The sequence below is a fragment of the Tympanuchus pallidicinctus genome, unplaced genomic scaffold (genome assembly GCF_026119805.1).
Source record: "Tympanuchus pallidicinctus isolate F22 unplaced genomic scaffold, pur_lepc_1.0 scaffold21, whole genome shotgun sequence".
Classification (NCBI taxonomy): Eukaryota; Metazoa; Chordata; class Aves; order Galliformes; family Phasianidae; genus Tympanuchus; species Tympanuchus pallidicinctus.
The window spans coordinates 4,342,081-4,360,325 of record NW_026294733.1 but is presented as its reverse complement, the minus strand read 5'-3'; the positions used below and the strand labels follow the sequence as shown (position 1 = coordinate 4,360,325).

At 43.8% G+C, this 18,245-nt stretch overlaps 1 protein-coding gene across 1 annotated transcript in view; it reads left to right on the top strand.

The window, feature by feature from the left end:
• Window positions 1-18,245, top strand: part of SH3PXD2B (SH3 and PX domains 2B) — a 516,634-nt gene that overhangs the window by 385,002 nt on the left and 113,387 nt on the right. The window lies entirely within an intron of this gene.

The following is an 18,245-nucleotide window of genomic DNA, read 5'->3' as shown; positions in this document are numbered from 1 at the left end:
GCACTCTGCCTTTCATGTCCCCAGAAGTGCAAACTACGAGGAGGGGGCATCGCCCTCATAGCAACCCCCCCCCTCCCCCCTCCCGCAGCATCCCCAGCTCTCTCTGCTCCTTTTGCTCTTGGTGGCTGAGAGGGGGGTGGCGTTGGAAGGGAAATGTACAGCAGGTGATGGGAAGTGCTGTGCTGGCACGGACAGGGCCGCCCGCTCCCCTCGCCCTGCTGTAATGCACATCAGATGTTTCATCAGCCCCCGGTGCTGCACGGGGCGCACTGGGCCGGGGGTCCCGCTGAGGGTGGGGAAATGGGGGGAGGAGGGGACACAGCCAGGAATGTCTCCAGCTGCTGCTGCTGCCTTCCCCACAGCTGTCAGAATGCACTTGAGGAAATCCACTCACACCTCCCCGAGCAGGGGTCTCCTCGGTGGGACGTGACGCCGCGCTGCAGGACCATGGCTCCGCTGCAGCACAGGCGCTCCATCTCCCAGCTCTCTCCCTGCTGCCCCCAACACCCTGAGCTCCGCTCGCCTGGGTCTTCCCTCCTGTCCCAGGCTGGAGCTTTGCTCACTGGGTCTGAGCTATGCAGGTTTTGCTTATTGTTCAGTAGGGTTTGACTGCTGAACATCATTTTAAAACCCAAATCCTTAAGCTGTGCCAAGCTCATATGGAAATTCCCTGTTATCAATGCGCTGCTGCCTTGAAAACTCAGCGTGCAGCTTCTCCCTGAGCTCACTGTGCTGTGTGGATGGCTGCAAAGCCCCCATGCCCTTTTGACAGTGGAAGAGAGGATTCCTTGTGCATGTTTGTTTGTTTGCTTCATTTTTACCTCGCCCTGGTGCCCGCTGGCCCTCTTTCTGCCCTTGTCCTCCTTCTATTTGTTCTGCTGAAGAATTTTGCTGTTTAACTGCCTTTGCTGGGTTTAACCACCTGCCCTTAGCAGTTCTCATCTCCAGTGCTGGAAAACCAGTGGCTGAGTTAGCTCAGAGCAGCTTGGATGGAAACAGACAGGAAAGCTTAAGGTGCAGCAGGAGAGGAAACAACCAATGTTTCCAACCAGCAAGTTGTATTGTACATGCAGGAAACATTTTTTAAATGATTTTTATTTCCTTGCCTCACAAATGGTACTTCTTTCTGTCATCTCTCCACTGCTTCAGGTTAGATGCTCTCCTGCGGCCATCCTTCACAGACTCCTCTGCCCCTTGTTAAACTTACAATTTTTGGATGAGTTTTGCCCCTTTTGACTCAAAGGAATTCCACACCTCCTCCATCCCAGATCCCACTCCCTCCCTCTGAGCTCCTCCTTGTTCACAGCATCCTTTGAACCACACAGAGTCACATTGCATCAGCCCACATTGCATCGATTGCTCCCTCCAAGGTTATTTTCACGTTTCTCCTCCTTACCAAAGCTGTGCCTATCACAGCACCCCCTCGTGTCACTGTTTGGTGGAGAGAGCTGACAGCGAGCAGCACGATTCCCTCTGCCTTCTGCTCTGCAGTGCTGTGGGCAGTGATGGGATTTTCTCCCTTTTCTCTCCCCTTTTCAGGGTGCTCTGGGATCATAGGATCCATTCCCTTTCCGAGCAAGGCAGGGTGCAGTGAGTGCATCGTAAAACCATGAGCTGTCAGAAAAAATGCTCACGACACACAATTCACGCTCTAGCAATTTTGGCATCTTCTGAAGAACAGTGTTACTCGTTCTCTGGCTGCCAGCATGAGTGCCAGGTGATTTTATAGAGCACTTATCAATTCCAGCCATTTCAGGGCTGGTTTCCAGCCGCCTTGGGATGCCTCCGAGCTGCGGATGTGCTCAGGCAGCAGGGAGCCCACGTCTGGCAGTGGGATGGGGTCCAGCTCTGATGCAATGGGTGCTGTGTGAGGAGGGACATCAGAGGGGCTTGCGGCTCATTCCAGCAGCCTGTTGGCTTTGGGAAGTGCACTTTTGAGCTCCCTTTGACTAATGCACATAGGTGTTACTTTATAACAGCATTTCGTGCTTTGATCAAAACATGATCAAGCATGAGCGTTTTGCAACTGCCTTTAAATGGGAAGCATTTAATTGTTTGGGGTTTGTAGGGAGAAGAGGTGCTTTCATGATTATTATCAGGGCTGCGTCCCTGCAAGGCCTTCTCATGCTGGTGAAGGCTGAAAAATGCTGTGCAAGAGGCACATGGGGAGAAGCCGGCGACTTGAAAAGGGCAGAGGATGCTGTGGGGAAGGTGTGCCGAGGTCTGGGTTCTGGGAGTTTATCGGTGACTAAAAGCATTTTGCAGCAGAGGTACAACAAGCCGTGCCGCGCAGCCCAAGCAGCGCAGTGTATTTCATCAGACTTGAGAAAAGAAGCAAGACGGGGGAATTTAGTGTTGCCTCTTCTCCTGGGTAATTTCCCCACCTCGGGGCTTAGTGCAAGGTGCTGACTTGCAAATGACACATCATTACGAACCAGCCCAGAGCTGCAGAGCATCGCTGGGAAAGTGGTCGGAGAGCGGAGGAGCTGCCTCTTGGACCTCGTTCCTCCCAGTGTGGGACCTGTGCTGGGAAGGTTGGTTTAATTCTCACAAGTTGGTTCTTGGATGGTGCGAATAAAGCTGCTGACGGTGACTGAAATGGGATTTGACACTGGAGAACCTGTTAGGCTCAGTATATGTGGGCCTGGTGGGAAGCTTCAAAGGGCTGGTTTTTAAGCCACTTTTCCTCCATTTATCATCGATTCAGTATTTTTTAATCTCTGTCACTGTAGTTTTTTATGATGAATGAGCAGAAGTTGACAATGAAGCCACAGAAAATGAAATACAAGAAGAGTCAAGAGCTAATTATGTTACAAATGACACCGACTTGTTTTCCTGATTATGTAAAAACCAAGCGTTCGAGAAATGGTCCCAACGATTTACGCACCAGGTTTCAAGATGGTTTGGCTTCTCTGATAAAGTATGGACTATTTGAAAGATTTATAAGGGTCAGAAATCCTGCCGAACGTTTTAGTATTTAGAGCAGCAGGAAACCACTCTGCGATATTTTTAAAGCAGGTATTTACTCAAGTAATTGGTTACTTTTTATGTGGAATGAGAAAACCTGGTGTAGCTATATTGGACTTGACATAAAAGAGAGGTATGTAATTTGTGAGCAAAACAGGGTGGAATGTACACATTGTACCTGGGGAGGTATTTCGAGAAAGACAACTCCTTGAGACAAAAAGCCAAAACAAGAGACGAGCTGGGTTGCATGCCAGCATTGTTTATTCCTTGGTTAATCAGCTGTGTAATGAGTGTCCAGAAACAGCCCCTGCTGCCCAGGTAGGTTAAGTTTCAAACTCTGCAAGCTTTGTGGACTTCGTAAAATGGATTACATGGAAGTTGGACGAGAAACACATGTTTCTGAGAACATTTTGGTTCAAATAATAATAATAATAATAAAAAAGCAGCAACATTGGTGCCAACAATTTACTACAGAATATACGAACCAGATGCCGTTAAACTATAATTCCAAGCAATTTGCCAGAATTATGTATTGATTTTATTCCTGCAGTCAAACTGAAGATCCGCGTGTTTTTTATTACTTGTGGATATAAACAAAAATGTGGTGCGATTACAACTAATATATGGCGGATAATGCCAAGCAGACGTGATTTCTGTGACTACTGCACTAAAGAAAAATGGAAGCTCTGTTGATAATTATGTGCAAAGGGCTCGGCAGAATGTGGCTATTCAAATTGAGGCGCATCAGGCTGCAGTCTGCTTAGTCACCAGATAAGAGCTTTGGCCAAAAGCATCTGTTTCTCCCTGTTTCTCACAGTAGTACATTTTTTTTTTCTTAAAAGAATGGGGAAGATATCTGTAAGACATGCTGAGTTACTTACATTCTTCACTATTATAATACAGGGAAGGGACTAATTCTCTTCTTGCGAGCAATCTCTGACTTGCCAGTTCTTACCCAGATGAGCTGCTTTGTGATGCTTAAAAAGACAGACATTGACGTCAAGCCTGCCATCTTGAAAGGACAGAATGAGTTTTAGGAGGAGTTTTTATGCCATTACATGTCATTCAGGTTATAAAGAGCTCTGGCTGGCACTCCTACAAGCTGAAACAGTCTTTACCTACTGTCAAGAGGCTCCCAGAAAACCTCAAATAATTTCCTTCAGTGAAGTGGCTGCCTCAGTCATCTGTGGCTTGACGCAGAGAAGTGCTGAACATCCTGTAACACCCATGTCCCCAGGTTGGCCTCCAAGGCAGCCAGGAACAAAACATGCTGGAAACTCAAGAAAAGAGATTTGAGAAGGAGCTTGGACTCAGATTTGTTTGGTGAAGTCACCTAAGCCAAATTCCCCGGTGTGCTATAAAGGAAAGAGTAATCTGCAAAAGATTTGCAATTGAGTCTTCGGTTTCATCCAGGCAACAGGCTGCTGGGATGCAGCATCCTGGCTCTTCTGCACAAATTATGTTGATTTTGAGAAAAACTACATATATATTTTTAATGTAGAACAAAAGGTGTTCTGTGGGTTCCCCATTACAAGACCATCTCGTATAGAAAGTTAAATGTGCTTCAATGGGGGCAGGATCCAAACTCAGAGATCAATGTCCATCTGCAGTGCAATACAATTTTGCAGTTTTGAACCCACCAAGTCCTGAAGCAGTAGTTGCAGGAGAGAGAACTGCCACTGCAATGCTAACACCAAAGCCCAGTGCAAACAATTGAGTTAGTGTCACAGCTGACACATTTATCAGACACACCCAAATTATGTGTGTTTATGATGCAGTTATATGAGGCAGAAGTTAAAGATGAGTGACATTTGCCAGTCCTTGGCAGTGCCAGGTTCTTCCTACGTGCGATGCCTCAGGCTTTCTCCACAAGTGGAAGACCCAACTTCATCAGAGTCTTGATGCTTCTTTTCCCCCTTTCTCTTCCCTCCACCTCCTTGTTCCTGGTAACACCCACAGCTAGAAGGAGCCACGAGTGATAGCACCAGGAAGCACTCGAATAGCACTGCATAGCTGCTATCAGAGTGGATACTGACCACATTGTTTTTCTCTGGAAGAAACCGTGTTGGTATTCCTGCCCTTCCAGTTCATATTAACCCTACCAACTTGCAGCCAGGCAAAAAAAAAATTATGCTATTGTCTGTCGTGGTAGGACTATCAGAAACTCAGGTCAGGTAACGGCACTATAACTCTGCGGGGCTCGCCAAGAAGGAAACATGCCAGTGTAATTATAGTGGTAATTATAGCACCGTAGTCACTGCCCACAAAGTACAATTCTGCAGAGTACAATGATTCCAGAATCAGAGTCTAAACAATCTAATGCTCTTCAATTTCCCTGCCTGCCAATCCTGGCTCTTAGTCTGATTGACCTCAGATTGAAAGCAAATCCGCCTCTCCCGTGAATGGCCGTACGGATGCCAGGAACACAAACTGAATGGATGCTTTGCCTGCCTCACTGAAGCTTTTTCCCCACTGACCAGCAGCTGATGCTGAAGCTAAGGGCCAGTTTTTAATTTCATGCTGCATGTGACAAATTCAATGCATTTCTGCAGAGCGAGTGAGAGCATATAGCAGACATACACCTCTACAGCTCCACTGCGGGCTGCCATTGGCTTTGCATAATGAAGTTTCTGCTCTCCCCTCCGCTTTGGGAGTTCTCAGCACAGTTCAAACAAGAACCAACCCATTGCTTGATAGCCATTCCTATGGCCCAACAGCATGACCCTGGGAAGGTGGGACCTCTCGTTTCACTCGTATGGGATCCAGGTAGATGCTCTGACACACATCAGTAAACTTTGAGATAATGTGTATGATGGTCCCCTGGGACCTACATGACATATGGATTTGTGTTCTTCCCATGGAATAAGAATTACTGTGGATTGAAGTCCACATTAAAATTAATAAGCTGCTTGGGGAATAATTATTTACTGAGCCTGGGCAGCTGAGATTAAGAACATTCCCCAAATCTTACCAGATCTGAGCAGGACTTGCAGAGAGCCCGTGGTCAAACCAGGGCTCCTGCAGTGAGCAGCCACAGAGCTGAGGCTGTGCCTGTGGGTGTTGGAGGAACTTACTGGTATGGGAGCGGTCAACTTTCCAGGTACCAAGGGAACAGATACCATCCTTTTGGGATAGGATTGGAAGATTGAAGCTAACATCTATTTTCAAAGCAGCTTTGATTATTTGAGTTTTTATTGTGTCTGATGAAGGATTAGATTTTGCTTTCTGCAGAGGCCTTTTATTTTGCTGTGCTGTGGTGGTGGAAGCTCTGTGCTGTTGTTTGTACACTGCCATGTGCTCCAGGTGTGCTGTGCAGTGTATCCACAAGCACACATACCTGCTTCCAGTGGGATCTGATACCAGCAAAAGCATTATTCAAAGAGATAGGTAATTACCTAAGACTTTGTCTAATGTTATAGAAGGAGCAATGGACTACTTGAACCAGTTTAGTATTCATACTCATACATGGTTCAGAGATAAATAAAAGGCTATAATTCTTTTGAGGGATTCCACTGACATAATAAACCACGAGAGCTCAGCTAGTCAGCAGAAAGCAAAGACTGGATTATAGCTAGGCTTGTCAGCATGGGACCATACATGGCAGTATCTCATGTCTGCAAAGAAAATATTTCAAAAGGTTTTTTCTTCATATTCTAAATTACTTTAAATCCATACACCAAAGTGGAAGACTTGCTGGATGTATTTTCTCTAAGAGAGCCCTATGAGATAATCCTTGCTTTCTCTTGTAATCCAATTTTATTCTGGAAGTGTGTTCACGAATGGAATTCAGTTCTTTCACCCACTGAACCATAAAAGTACCACCGCAGCTGCAGGTCTGGCCGGTGTGTGGGTGCCCCAGGTAGCTCCTCTCCCACCCAAGAGTTTTGCCTGCCTGTGGGTGCAGAGTGGAACCTAGCATTATTTAAATGCACTCTGTACATGCACTGGGTACATTCTGTGTCTGTTTCTGCTACACCTGCTTTCATAGCTGGTAGAGGTCCCGTGTGCCAAATGTGCTTTGACTTTGGGTTGACGTCATCTTGAATTTGTAAGTAGTTAAAGACCGTTTCAAAAGAAGATATGTGTTTATATAAATATTTATATAATTTTGGGGGGATTGCCTCAGGAAACCAAGTCAACGACTGAGGAAATAAATAGGCATGGAAAAAATCATAAGGGTATTGTTTAAGAGCAGATTGTAATCAGATGATAATAACAAGCAGAATGAATAAATTTCAGAGACGGAACTGACATGACGGATACTAGCTTTAATGCCATGTACTAAGCTTTCAGTACATCTTGTTTTAGGATTCATATTTCTTGAAAATCCACAGGAAATAAATTGGACTCTGGGTAAATGGCTCAGCCAGAGCTGACTGGAGGCTGGAATGTGCAGAACGAGACCACAAACAGCATGTCCATGCTGTCTCCCAGCACTCCTCTTCTCTCTGCCTTTTAAAAACTCTGTGTTTAGTCAAGTTTGTGTTCTGATAATTCATGCACATTGGATGAGGTAAATGCTGTCTCTTCTCTTACGTCTTCTTTCACCAGCAGTTTTATTGGGCACCCTGCAAGCATCTGCCAAGCCCCATCCATGTGTTTGTGTAACAGCCTGAGCTGGAAGGTGGGCTCAGTTCTCCCAGCCTCCTGTAACACATGAGGAGTTTTGTCCAAAGTGGAAAACTGCCTTCAATATGTCATTGCTGTGCAGCAGACCTTGCTCCAGAGGGGCAGAGGACACAGCTCCTTGTCAACTTGTCTCACCTTGGGTTGGGGGATTTAATGGAGAACGGGCACAGCAGTGTTAACTCTGACTGCCTGTAGCTGCCAGAATCTTTTTGGGAAACTGTTTGCAGGGCACAGTTTAGAACAGACTCGAGGCTGGTATAAATTGCTCTGAGGTCAGCCTCAGCTTGCATGGCACGAGGAATAGATTGCCAGAAGGTTTTTCAATAATAACAAAAACCATCCTAACTAGTGACACAGTAATACTCATTTAGATGATTTATGGGAACATTGTACGTAATGATTCCAGCGTATACAAGCAGGACTGAACTTCTTTATAGCCTCCTGAATAGAGGCAGCCATGTAATGCACACAGGAGCTTAGGAATATCCAGCACTGCCTCTGGCTGGAAGAGCTGTTTACATCCATCATTTCAACTGGCCCCATTAAGATTTCTTGAAAACAGTGAGGAGATTTCACTGAACTCGAAACTAGGAGACCAAGTAGCCTGCAGTCTGCACTGTGTTTCCATGTTCATCTGCACACTTGAGTAGGGTAGTCAGGCATGGGGACAGGATGTTGTTTGTATTTGGTTTGATTATCAGTGAGTATAGAGTTCGTACTGTCTTGGCTGGGCCCCTCATTGTGGGCAGACTGTCTGACTGCAGTGGGTTGTGTCCTGAGATCATACCAGCAATTCTTCATCCACAGCCAATCTCCCACTGGAAAGCTGTTGGAACACACTGGGGTATTTCCAAATTCTTTTCTGCATCTGTCTGGGAGGGTTACGGAGTTCCCTCAGCATTTGCCTTTCTTTCAATGAACGTGTGTGGCAGCCTTGATGCACTAAATGGGCCAAAATCTTTGTTTTTGTATTCGCAAAAATAGGCTGTCCAGTTCCTTCACTGCCGGGTAAGGTTTGTTAGGTACAGAAGCCACAGTGTACCCACACCAGAGTGCTCCTTACACAGAGCAATTCAGGGCACCTCGGAGATGAATGGGTATACATGTCTATATATACTGTGTGTGTATACATTCCTCACTGTGTGCCTGGAAAGCAGCATTCAGGACAGATGTCCTCAGCTGGCTAAAGAGCAGCAAGAATAGATTCCGACTGGCCTTGTGACAGTGTTATGCAAGAACTGACTGTGTTTTGTGCATCAATAGCCCTAACAAAAAAAACTCCAGAGGCCCAATGCAGCACAGAAAAGGAAAAGAAACACAGATAAACTCTTCTGAATAGACCGTCAGGGACCCACCAGTAACCATAGCCTCCTGTTTAGTAGTTTAATGTTGATTTTACTCTCAAAAACTGTGCAAATCCCTTGAGTTGTTCAAGCACTGTTCCCTGAGAACCTCAACTGGTTCAAATGCTCACTGTCTTCAGGGTATTTTGGGGGAGATGACATGGATCAGTAACTTGAGATCTGCTTGGTTTTGGTGTTCTTTTAGGTAACTAATTGTCCAAATTGCATTGATTATTCTTTTTTTCCCAGTCAAAATCTCAATTAATTAGCTAATTAGATGACATAACAGATCTGTGTCATTTCAGTGAAGTTTTAAGTAAATATGTGTGATTTCCCTGAGCCTACTAGCAGCTGCATCACCTTAGTGTGCCAAAGTATGTCTCCTAAAATAACCAGATGATTAAAAATCCCACCTGGGGGATACAGTTTATCTCAAATTGGTGTTTGCTCCCTGCAAATTTACGCTTTATCTCACTGAAACGATTTGGATTCCCTTACTCTCCTACCAAATGTTCCTCTGTGTTTTAAGGAAATAAATAACAATCTAAGTGAAGATACTTCTCAAGTTTTGGGTTAGGTCATGTAACATCCTCTGACATCATTCTTGAATACTTATGGGTTCGAATGACATGCAACATTTGTACCTAACAAACCTTACCCATAGATTAGGGTACCATTCATTGTTTCACTGCTGATGGTATTACAGGCACCTTATCTCAACTCCAACATAGTCCACTCTTGGGGTTCTGTCCTGCTTGCTTTCTGCATGGAGGCAATAGAAGATTTATCTGTAAATGAAGGTCTCAATAGCTGAGGTGTAGGCTAGGTCTCCCATGGCATTCCTTACTGCTGCAGCTGGGTCTGCTGAGGGAAATTTAGGTGACTGTCTCTGGCTGCACTCCAGGACGTGTCTTTGTTTCTCTTTCGTTCCCACCTGACCAGGGTTTTGATGACAGAACTCTTGGAGAACTCTCAGTTTTAAGTGCGGTTTGGTGTTGTGTGAAGGGTAGGTCCTGGGTCTTCGTTCCTGGAAAATGGATTGATGGTCCTTCTCATCCCATTCTTTCTCCCCTGCTGTCACATCTGCCAGCCTCTGGTTCACTGAGCTACTTCAGGGTCAGCCTCTCCCCCTGTGACACCAGATACACTGAACTCTGTCCTGGTGATGTGTTTTTCACCAGTCACTCATTTCATCCTCCTGCAGAACGTGCTCCATGAGCCAGCAAAGACTGCTCCAGCTCTGGGAGCTGATTCCCACCAGCCAGTCAAAACAGTGTCAGTGCAGGGACACTGATGCATCGTGGGGTGGTTTCACCACCATTTTTCACACTCTGCATGGAGAACAGCTCATCTCTGTTCAACCAACTGCTGCCTCCCAGATCCAGCACTCGATTTATTCCCATCTACTGGAGATGTATGAAAAATGCCCATGGGAAAACGACAGATGAGCTTGCTCCAGAACAGCACCTCACTCAGTTATCTCAGTTAGAGTTCACAGTGGTAAAATAACAGCTGAAATGGAGGCCTCATGACCCAACAACACCAGAGATAGCAATTGCTTTCTTAAAAGTCCATTCATATTGTAAAGGTGGGTTTCACTAAGAACTGGGTTTCTCTTGCAATCTGATGTAGCTGACAATTAGTTTCAGTTGCTGTGTACTGCAGCACCACATGTTTTCTGGGACTCAGAACTGGTTCTGATCAGCAACGTGGCTTTCAAGCTGCCAGCATCATACCTTTAGTGGTGGTGGTGTGGCCAGGATTTTATGTGGGCTGCTGATGGTGACACTGCTGTTTCAGCAATTTCTGTTTTTCCCTATGTGGTTTCCTACACTTGGGCAATCCTGTCACTGGTGACCTTTGCCTCTGTTCTTCTTAAAAATGTCATCTGGCCTCAAACCCTCGTGGGAAACAGATGGTCTCCTCTGAGCCATAGGACACCCACCACAAGCTCTCACTTGGGCCACCTCCAGTTTTCAACCAGATCAGTAACAACCCTTTTTTGAAAGGCTTTATTCTATAGAGATGATAGGAATGGAAATTACATACAGATGGGAATTAACAGCTGGTGCTTTAACAAGATCCCTATTCCTGCTTTCCTGGGGAATTCTGTCTCCTCTAGGTTCATTCAAGACCTTCTTTTTTATGATTGGCATAGGTTTGGAAGTTCCTTCATTCAGTTGTTTGTGACCTGACTTTTCACTAAAGCCTTTTCTTGTAAGAAAAGCATCTTTTCATGTCATGAGTGTTGCATTTAGCTCAGTACCAGCTGCTTCCCACACCCACCTGAAGTTCCTGACTGAAGTGCTCCATCAGGCCCTACCAAAGCAGTCTCGTCACTGTGCATTATGTGCCAGGTCCATCTCATGCCACTTTGTAGCATTTCTAGAAGTTTTAATCAAAGCTATTTGCAAAACTGGAGTCTGTGCAGGGGACAACAACAGCAACAGAAAGAATTACTAACAGCTATTGCTACAGCACTTTGGGTTAAGGATCTAAAATCTGCCATATACCATATACCATAGTGACTTCTCAGCAGCCTCCATTCTGCATGGAGGAGCAGTTTCAGCTCTGATGTGCTCCTGTACCTCGCTGTCCATCTGCACCCTTGGGCATCCCCTCACTACAGAGGATCTCCTTCCCAACTGGAAGGCCCTACCAGCTGTGCTGACACTTGCTGGTAAGCTGTCCTGCAGATATTTCACAATTCCAGCAGGCAGGACTTTACTCTCAACTCCTGCTTGAAGTGCAGGCTGAAATCATGAACTTGGCCCTTTCAGAAGAGTAATTTCTTTCCTCTACAGGTGCACTGCAAGGAATGTGTGCTCCCCATTTCCCCACATACTCCAGACAGCTTGCTGTGAGTTTCAGCTAAAACATACATTGATGTGTTCTCTGTCAGGAAATAAAGAATAAAAATGTCCTTCACAAAACATTTTCACCTTCTTGGAAGAGCTTGTTTTTGCACTGATTTAAGAGTTGGTGTTAAGGTTATGATGTTGGGCAAAGTCTGAGGATGGGTGCTGCTGTTACGTGGCTGATCTTAATGGACCAGCTGATCCTAATCACCAGCTAAGCAGCTGTTGCTTCCTTATCATCTTTTGCAACCATTTTCCTTTGAAGACACCATCTGAGACAAGAGATGGGAAACCTTCAGGGAAACTTGAGCTGTTGCATGTATGGGCTGTGTTCTCAGGGCAACTTGAAGTGTTGGAGTAGTGCACTGGGTGGAAAACTGAGAAAGAGATGCAACACAGCAAGCATCTGGTGAGGGAAATGTCCTGGAGAGGGTCAGAGTGTTCCTGCATACTGCACCCACACCTGGGACAGTCCCCAGGGTTCTTTCAGACCTCACTGGAACTTGAACCCTGTCTGTCTGTCTCCTCCTTGTCAGCCGTGAGATCGTATTTTTTTTTAGACTAATAGGGAAAAACACAAATTTCTTTTTCATCTTGAAGCCCTGCTTTCACAAAAACGGAAAATTATTTTGGATTTTGGCTCTTTGTTTCTCTGAGTGCAAATTTCCAAGATCAGGGTCTCCTGAATCATAGAATCACAGTATCATAGAATGGCTTGGGTTGGAAGGGTCCTCAAGGATCATCATGCTCCGACCCTCTTTCATTTCAGTTTCCAGCCCAGCAGGGATCACTGCTACCATGATTAGTAATAGGTCTTTCTCATTTTTTACTTTTTAAATTATTATTTTAAACAGTGGTTTTGGTTATTTCGGTGCATAATTTGCACAAGGATATTGCTGTTTTAAGCTTGGTTTTTCAGTGGAGATAGGTTTTAATGATGTGTTAGTATTGTGATGGTAAAAGAACAGTATGTTTTCATCCATGATGTTCCTTCCCTGGGCAGATCAATCCCAATGAACTCTTACTCAGCAAATGATTGAGTCTTACCAAACATTTGCTCAGAAAATACATTCTGTGGTTAGGCATATGGCATGTTTGCTGATACAACCACACTTCAACAGTACATGCTGGGAGCAGGCCTGTGATTTATGATCGTCGGGTTGATTGCAAAACAAGGGTTTGTTGCTTCTTTATTTTAAAATGTATTGTGTGTAGCATAAGTGTAAAAATTAAATCATGCCTTAAAAGTGGATGGAATTTAAGAAGAAAAGACAAAAATGATTTACTTTTCAGTTCTGTGAACCTCGACAATGTCCCCTAGAGTGCTTTGTGCCAAAAAAACAAATCCAAGTGTGTTTAAAAGAAGCAGGAGAAAGAATCAGTCTTGCATGAGGCTCTGCCAAAGCCTCAAGTGGATGCAGACACTGATGTCAGAAGAGAACTGCTGCGATTGTCTTGTTTCCTATGTGATTGACAGTATGTGTGACCAAATCCCTGTGCCCAGTACAACTCAGTTGGAGTTCTTCCATTGGCTTCAATGTGAATTGGCTCAAATCTGATGTCTGTGTAATGTGTTAATGTGTTAACTGTGTCAAAAAGCTTTGTGACACCATTGACTATTGTACAGTTGATGATCTATTGGTTGATAACTGTATCTGAATAGGACAGACGACCACAGGAATTTCCCTCAATGTCTGTTGCATTGTTATTAAAGACACAACTATCATATGGCTCTGACAGTGCAATTTCAGTTTAAAAACAGTAGATTTTCCAGGAAGTTAACTTTTGGGTTTCTACCTAATCACCAGCCCAATGAAGTGCTGTTAAACCGTACTGAGAACAATTTGCTTTTGACTGGACGATAATTATTTTTAACCATCACATCATTTGGTGTTATCCTTTTTGGTCAGGAATGAAAAACAAATCTCTGGTTTCTGTCCAAGCAGTAGATAAAAAAGTATCATAGCAGGAAGTATGGGAGGAAAGTCCTATGTGGCTTCCCTGACATTCCTGTAATCAAGGGGCACCTAAGGGACACCTAAGCACCTGAATTGTCGGTTTTAGTATTTAACTGATATTAAATTGTGAATCTGTTCAGCATTAGCTTTTGTTCTTGGTACTTCTGCAAAAGAGTAGCTTCAGTCAGGTCTGTCTTATCATTCCAGCACATTATTAGGACAAACAGTCCCTGTATGTTCTAAAATGAAGCAATGCTTCACCCTTCATCTGTGTTGATTGAGCCTGGAACCTGAGCCCTTTCCTTTTTCACTGCAAAGCAAAGCATGTTTTTTTTTTTTTCTTTTTCTTTTTCTCTCTCTCTTTTTTCTTTTTTTTTCCTGTTGTTGGTGATGAACTTTCACTGCTCACACATTTTGTTCTGTAAAATCAGAGCTCTTTGTTTTCAACAGTTAACAGCCTCTTAAACTCCTTGTAGTGACCATGGCTGAACCCTGAGTTCTGAGTTCTCTTCTTAGGCTTGAACTCTCCCTCTTGATCACACTGTGCTCCAGTTGATTTAAATGACAGTTTTAATTGAGGAAGAGGAGGAAACTTCAGGATTTGGTGCAGTATATTCTGGGAAAAGATAGTCACCCATAACCTATATTGCCTTGACTTTTGTTTTATTTTGCATAGCTGACAATCTCCCTCTCACTGCTTACGTAAGAAAATCGTTTGTACTGTCAACAGCTCTGTTTAACCTTTAATAATAAAATTAGTAACCAGTACCAAGAGATCCTAGTTCTGAGGCCCATTTTTGGGTAATGTTTCCATTGAAGCCAATGATAGTTTTGGCAGGAGCAGCTCTGGGTAAGCCCCATATTGTGAACTCAGAATTTACTCCAACAAGTTTTTCAGTAGCCTCTGTTTCTGCTCTACAAAGAGCAACCGGGGCTATGGTGGCAGAGAGAGAAGCATTAGAGGAACCTTGTTGTTTTTTTCCATTTAATGACTTTATTGAACAAGATGTCTGATGATGCCAGGTTTTTCTAATTCTCATTTTTATAAGCTATCTAATGCGCAGAAACGCCAGTTCTGGGCATATGTTCCTGTCCCTGGAGTCTTGTTCAGACACTAGAGAAACATTTTCTAACTCAAAAGATAAACACTTCTGCTAGAGTTCAGGGACGGAAATTGTTTTCATTACAGCAGGTGTTGCCTATTAGTTCTACTAGAACTAAAACCCTAAGCTGGGCTTTAAGCGAGATGCATAATCAAGCTCTTACATCATTGTGAGATGTACCGTACTTGAACCTTTTGCTTGCTGAGACTGTATTTCCTCCAAGAAACATCCTGTTTTGCAATCCCCCAAATTCCCCATGTGCCATACAGCTTTATGGATTTCATCACCTCCTGGGCACACAGGCTATGCTTTCTGCAAAAGACCCATAGGGAGGGAGAGAGAGAAATCCAGACAAGTCAGAGGTTTCCGTATTTCCTGGTGGGACCATGTGATCCCTGAAAGATAGCTTTATTTTTATTTCACACCCTTTTTCTTTGCTTCATGCTGTTTCCATTCTAGGCCTGAGTCTGCCAAGCAGGCTGCTGGAGACTGCTGGTTGCATCATATTGAGGAGAAGATTATGCTCTGCTCACTCCTGCTCAGGTCCTCTCTTTCTTTTAATAGCCTTTCTGCTCCATTTCTGTCCTTCACCTTGCTGTCACTCCTGCAATAAACAAAATATTCAGACCAACAGAAGATATTTCTCTTTATAGCTTCAGTTCTTTATCTCAGGCTTTTGCCTTGAGATTGCTAAAGCTGCTAAAGGCAGAGGATTTATTTACAAGCCCCAGCTTTGTATTTGTAGACAGAATATTTCTTCCTAGTTCTTCTAATTTTGCAACTTGTCTGTAAGTCTTATTTCCTTTGGACCTAATTTTACTCACCTGAATTCACTGAGGTTGTTAGTCCGGGTTTATAAAAGTGAAGCAGTTCTAAGGGGTGCCTTGAACAGCTCCACCTGGACCCTTGTCCACAAACCCTCTGTCTTGTGGTTCTGACTTGACTTGGCCTTGTATTTGCCTGAGGAACCTGGTTGTTGCTGACCCTATTTGTGGCCATCGGATCTGTTTAGCTCTTGCCCAGGCATGGGGGGCTCAGATGGGGGTCACTCTTGGTCCTATTGCTCTTGAAGAGCAGCCAGCTGTGGAAGGGCTGTGGAAAGCCAGAGCTGGCTTTCACTCACTGAAAACACTTTCAAGACTCTCTCACCCTAAGCAGTGCTCACATGTTATGCTTTGTGCAACTGACCTGGGTCACGGTTTGTAATCTGTTTACAGCTCTGTTGCTTTCTCATGGATTTTAGCCCAGCTGCAGCACTCATAGGTTAGCAATGATATTCCATTATTTCTGTGGTCAATGATATTGGTCCATCCAACAGATAAACAGAAGGGAGTTGAATCTGTTATTTTTTTCCCTTTATAGTAAAAGAAGTGTATGATGACAGCCACTGGTTCCCTGGATTAATCAGTGCTTAGTCACCTGTGAAAGTGTAGTTAAAATGACAATAAACTCTTGGGGCCATGACCATGTTCTAGAGCCAACATTCCCCATTAATGCTTGTCTTACAAATGATGTGTGGAGTGTTGAAGGAAGCAAAAAGAAAAATCATGTCTGCCCTGTACAAATGATATTTCAGTGATACAGCAAATTGTGCTGTGTTGCAGGATAATGTATGCATAGGAGAGAATCCCACTCTTTGAGAACGGGGTTCTAAAGCAGCCCAGAGAAGCACTTTTTCCTCATCCCACTAGAGGGTGGGTGCAGTTTGGACAAAGCAAGGCTTTGGCTGGCTCAGCTCTGCCTGTTTGGCAAGGCTCACAATAGGAGTGTGATCATCAGTTTATCACCTAACAAGGGTGATGGGGCTGCCAGAGCTGGCAGTTGGTACTGCAGAGAATATTTAGCTCGGGGATGGATGCAAGTATTTTCCCTCAGTAGTTCAAGTTCTTCAATCAGAAGTGATTGCTGTATTAATTTGATATAAATTGAGCAAGGCAAATGTTTTGCAGTCACTCAAAACAAAAATGTCACTACATTTTTTTTTTCTTTTTCCCCTAAAGATTTAGAAGTTCATCATCTCGGCGTGCTCTACCAACCTCACAGGCACAGCCAATAGGAGTAATTCTTTCAAAGAGACAGGAAAAACAGAAGAAAGAATAGGCTAGACTGTGTTGTCTTTTGATTTAATATATAAGAAATCATTCTTTTTGTGACAAAAAGTGACATGCAGTAAAGCAGTCCCCTCATCACAGTCTCCACTCTGGAAATGAAACAGTTCATGCAGAAAATAAATGGCTGTAGTTTAGAAAGAATGATTCATTGTACAGCAATCAGTATAATATGAGATGACTTCCCTAAACTCTACTTCTGATAAGGGCCAAAAGATATTGTTTCAGTCATCATTTTATTTTTTTTTTTTTGTAATCTGTTGATTTGTATTGTAGGAACTGAGAATACAATGCTGGCTCAGGGAAGAGCTAAGTATTTTTTAGCTGACCTTTAAGCGTCTAGATTAATGTGGAATAAGGGTAGAAAAGAATAAAAGCTTATAAAAATTGGGGGGAAGAGAATCCCTAAAGAGATCAATTTGACCAACGTTAATTTGGTAAGGGAAGGAAAAGGATTATAGCTCTGTGATGTTGGGAATGGGCTGAGAAAGAATGCTATGAAATTTCTGCTGTAAGTGAAGGCATGAATGCTATTAAGATAAATGCCCCTTTTGACACAAAGTTGAACTCCCTTGTGGAGTCCCATCTTGCAGATTGTAGTGAGCAGTCCAAGATTTGTCTTCTAGAGACAGAGAGTTACAATTATATTAACTAAGCTAAAAATGAAAAGGAAGAGGAGAAGAAATGACAAGCCTTTGAATTTGACATATGATAGACCGTCACTTTCTATCATAAAGAAATAGAACTGGTATAACAAAGTATGATACAACACAGTTGCATATAATAGTAGCATAGGTCTGTGCTAGGTCAAGAGAAGAATATTGCACAACTGACACAGGTGCCTTGCAGGCTTTGTAAATCCATTTTTAATCGTCTATTAAAACATCAGTGTTGGCCTATGCTGGAGACAGAAGACAAGGGGAAGATGGATCACTGAGTCTATTCTGGCATAATAGCTCCTATGTTTTGTTCCATAGAAAGGGTTGTGATCAACAAAAGCACTGCCAACTTGGTTCACTTGCCAGTTTATGAGCAATAGGATTGTTTTGCAGGTTTATGCAGCCCTAGTTATTTCTACTGTTACTGAAATGTGACATTGGCTGACAGCTCTGTGGGATCTCACATATGGAGACTTTGCTCCACAGGGATGGGAGAAACTGGGCAAATTGCATTGGGTTTTCCACATATGGGGCCAATTCATGCCTGATGAACCCCCTGTGGAAGATGCTGGCACTGCACCAGCCAAGAGGCTGTTTGTCATGATTAAAACCCTTGAATT